Raw genomic sequence first — 5,000 nt, 5'->3', positions numbered from 1 at the left:
CAGTTCAGACACATACATCAACCCCCATAGGCCGGTGACTGATGACCACTCAGTGTAAATGTTTGAAATGGTACAATTAAAGTATGGGGGGAGCTGAGGATCACCGTTGGAGCACAAGGCTATAGCCTCAGATAATGTGTGTGAACATGTGCCGCGGGGCCTGGAGGTAAGGGTCGTCACTAAACTGAAACAAATAACGTATTTATAAATTATGAACATGACTATCATTTTTCAGATGAAACTGTATTCCACATATCATTGAATTGTAAATTAGTTGACAAAAACCTAACCTAAAAACCTAACTTTAATTGACATAAACACTTCTGTCATAGTTCTTCTGTCATACTCTCATACATTAGACGTTTTCCCCCTAAAAATGAATGAGGATTTAACTTTATTTATTTTCTCAACATAATTAAGTCCTGGTGTCTTATAGAAAATCCCTATTACCATACAACTTGATCACGAAAATACATATCATAAAAAATATGTAAGTTTAATTTGTATTGGTAGCCCGAGTGGCTGCGTTTTAGGCAGCTAAGGAATAGTTTCACTTCAAATGTCAAAAGTGCAAAGTCGAAGTACTATTTGTCAGTTACCACAGAAAACCTAAATAATCCTAGGAAATTTTGGAAAGCAATAAAATCGATATCAACCGGTGAGATCCGTAATGAGCTACCTCCGTGCCTTACCACAGCATCTGGCACCACAGTATATCGGACAGGGCTACTATGCTAAATTGCTTTAATGAGCATTTTGTGTCCTGCGGTTCTATGTTTGATTCTGTGACTAACTCTGCTTCTGTGAACACCCCAATCCGTGACTCTGAACAACGTGGTCTGGAAAACCCTTTCAGTTTTACTCATTTTACTGTCAATGTTGTTCATGAAGCCTTATCTAAGCTAGATCCTAGGAAACCGGCTGGCCCGGACAACGTAGAACCTTTCTTTTTAAAGATAGCTGCAGATTTTATTGCTCCACCTCTTACTTCTCTTTTTAACCTCTCCCTCAGCACAAATACAATTCCAAAAGTATGGAAGTCTGCTTATGTCTTGCCTTTACTGAAAGGAGGGGAGGCAACTATTTTAAATAACTATAGGCCAATCTCTAAATGGTCAGTTCTGGCTAAGGTTCTTGAACGCCTAGTGAGTGAACAGGTAAAGGAGTTTTTATGTACAAATGACATCCTGTCTAAACATCAGTCAGGATTCAGAAAGAAACACAGCACCATCACTGCGACAATGAAAGTGGTAAATGACATTACTAGTATTTTAGATAATAAGCAGAGTTGTGCAGCTCTGTTTATTGACCTTTCCAAAGCGTTTGACACCGTTGATCATCGCATCTTAAAGCAGAGGCTACTCAGTATTGGCCTATCCAGCCTTGCAGTGGGGTGGTTTGTGAACTACCTCTCTGAAAGGTCCCAATGTGTTCATTTTGATGGACTGTCTTCTGAGTGGTTAACCATTTCTAATGGTGTACCACAAGGTTCTGTTTTAGGACCACTTTTATTCTCCATATATATTAACAGCGTAGGTGATAATGTGGATGAAGCTACTTTACATTTTTATGCGGATGATACTGTGATGTATTGTGCAGGTCCCTCCATTAAAGAGGCTGTTGTTAAATTACAGGCTGTTTTTAACACTATTCAGACTCAGTTCTCTGAATTAAAGCTTCTTTTAAATGTGGATAAACCAAGGTAATGCTCTTTTCAAAAGCAAAAAAGACACCAGAGCCTGTTTTAGATATTGTAACTACGCAAGGAACAAAACTTGAAGTTGTTGAGATTTGTTACTAACTGTAAAGCACTTACTCATCACTGTACCCTGTATGCCAAGGCAGGTCTGCCTTCACTAACTGTACGGAGGCTCAGTCATTGGTACATGTTCATTTATAAAGCCATGTTGGGTAAACTACCTTTTTATATCTGCTCTCTGATTTCTCGACGAATTTAAAGTACGTATTGCCTGAGATCTCATGATGTTGTTTTATTAAATGTGCCAAGTGCTAGGACTGTCTTAGGGAAGAAAGCTTTTAGATGTGCAGCTCCACTAACTTGGAACAGTCTGCAAACCTGTTTAAAACTGAGCACTTTGGTTCCCCTGCATCATTTTAAAACTCGGCTGGGTGACACGCTGTTTGATACTCATGGTACCTGTCACTGTAAATAGAGTTTTGTAAACTGTACCCTGTACATTATGTTGTACAGTATGTCATCCTTATTGTTGTTCTGTTGTTTTTATGTTACATGTGTAACTAATGTCCTGCAGGTCACCCTTGAAAAAGAGATCTTTTGATCTCAAGGGGCTTCACCTGGTTAAATAAAGGCTACAAACAAACAAACAAACAAACAAGTGTCTAATGTGCTTATACTTTCATTATAAATAATAATAATAATAATAATGGATTACATTTTTTAATTAGAGCGCTTTTACAGGTGCTCAAAGCGCTCTACAATTACATATTACACATATTAGACATGTAAATGTAAATACTGTGGACATTAAAGACAGATATTCTAAAATTACATTTTGCCTATATACCTCTTTGCCTACCTTCGAGTTGTTCTGTGATTGATCTGATTAGAAATCCCCAACTGTGGCTTTACCATCCTAACCTGATTCTCTGAATCTCCCCTGAAGCTTCTCAGTTTGTTAATAAATGATTACATGAAATATGAGCAGTGTCTTCTCATAAATAGATTTGTTGAAGGCCACGTAAAACAGATAGCCTTTGGCCACAGTTTTAATATATGGATGTCATTAGTGAAAGGGGATGGGGCTGTGTTACGCTTACAATTACATTTGCATAACAGTTATCGGTATTTCTTGTCCTTTCATAAAAACAAAGAAAGTGGGACTCTAATTTCCTTAAAGGACTCTGAATTATTGACAAATGTAGAGCGCTGGTCCTGGATTTTCTAAGTATCAATTGAAAGAGCTGAATAAGTGTTCCATCCAATGCTCTTTGGTGTGATGTCTCCATTATTCTATTACAGGGCAAAAGATAATGATGAATTTAAACCAATTACTTTCACCAAAGGCCACCGACTATGTCAGTTTTCCACATTATGCAATGGGGGTTTTATTCAGATGTGTCCGCACCAGTTCCACCAGTATTTGAGACTGCATACATGATGTCACACTTGCCTGTTATAGCTGTATCTTTGACGGCTTTGTCCAGCAGAGAAAGATCACTTCCATCAGAGCGACACCTCTTTTGCCCCTTCAGTCAATGGTTTATGAAGTACAGCAAGGCCCGCGTGGAAAGTCCAAGCTTCCAGCCCTGGTATGGCAGAATGACAGAGGAATCAATAAGATGAAGAATGGACAACACCACCAAGGCTAAGGTTCCTGAGATGGTTAGATCAGGTGGCCCTCCCTCTCATCTATATCAAAACATATAACAGAGGTGGGGGGGGCGCTAATGCAAGTCAGCTGAAATCATGTGTGCAGTCATTTTTGTCTTGTTTTAGAAATCCCCCAATTGACTGTTATTTACAACTGGTTTGAAGGCGATAGAATATATTTATTATCTGACACACTCCTTGCATGTCACTTTCATGGTAATCTTAATGGAAGGTAAATATGTACAATAAATGATATATAGAAAATTGAAAAAAATATTGCACAAGCCATAAAGATCAAAAGCTATAGCTTTGGCAAGAGTTGACATTTTGTCAAACACTGAATTTATTTACGAAATGTACACCAACATTTGTTTTCAACAACATTTATTTGATGGATATTTCATTGGTTGTACAATAGGTGAGGCATGTAATGGTGCTTATATTTATGTAATATGAACCTTATTTGTTTAACAGTTGAAAGTATATTCTTATGTTCAAAAGAGACATGTAAAAATGTATTAGTTGGTGCATTTCCTTATCCTTATATTTATTGTATTATGCACACATAATAAATACAAAAAGCAGTTAAAATGCATTCATTACCCATATGAGGCAAAAAATAGTAGTATTGCACTTGGTGTGGTTAAACTAACTCTACACTCTCCCATCTGCACAGCATGTATGTACTGTTGATGCAGAACCCATGATGCCCAGTAGATGTCAGCCTTGTTAGTAGGAAGTACTTACTGGCTACATTGCTAGTATTTACAGCTTCACATACATAATACATAGTCTGCTGTATTGAACTGCCTAAATGGTATGGTAAATGTTATTTACTGTATAGCACGATCCATACCATCATAGTGTGCCAATTGGATCCATAACCAGAGAACACACAATCATAACAATATATATTCTTTGTTCAAATAATTGTGCATTAATTTACTTATTTCTCCATGGAAAACTATGAAATGTTGGCATTTTGATCTGACAATTGCTTAAGAAGTGTATAAAGACAAAAAAGAATCCCTACTCCTATTTGAGGCTTTGCTATAACATATTATTTAGGAGTCAGTCCTATGTGTATTTTGGTCTGAAGGTAATCTAGCATGTGAGGAGGGAAGTCATGAGTGAAGTTAAGAATGAAAAAAACCTACAAAGGAACCTTGCCGATACTTTAAAAAGTAGCACATAGAAACAGTAAAATAATACTTAGTAATACAAGCGTAATTGGTCGAGTCCATAATGTTTCAGAGCAGTGACGAAAAACATATATTTTTTTATCATGGGAGTTGAAACCAAGAGTAAATGCCCATAAAGTTGTACTTTTTATACAAAATATATTCAGTTTGGTAGGGAAGACACTGTGCCACTGGATTGGTAGAAGCCATGCTCCAATGGCCTTGTAAAAGAAGTACGGAAAAATGAACCTGCAGTTTATTATAATTCATATTTTACCGCTCAGGTTTGTGTTACTGATTATTATTGCCTTTGCTCTTGTCAAACCACAGTACTTCACATTGAAGCTGCAGTATATCTGCTAATGTAGGTCACAGCGTCCTGCCAGGCAGCCAGGTAGCAACGCCCTCCATGGCAGCTAAGTCCTCTTGTTTCTAAATGATCTGCCAACCAGGCAAGTATGGCCTAT

This window comes from Pseudochaenichthys georgianus, chromosome 16, assembly GCF_902827115.2.
Source record: "Pseudochaenichthys georgianus chromosome 16, fPseGeo1.2, whole genome shotgun sequence".
In the NCBI taxonomy this organism is placed as follows: Eukaryota; Metazoa; Chordata; class Actinopteri; order Perciformes; family Channichthyidae; genus Pseudochaenichthys; species Pseudochaenichthys georgianus.
This window is presented reverse-complemented; position numbering follows the sequence as displayed.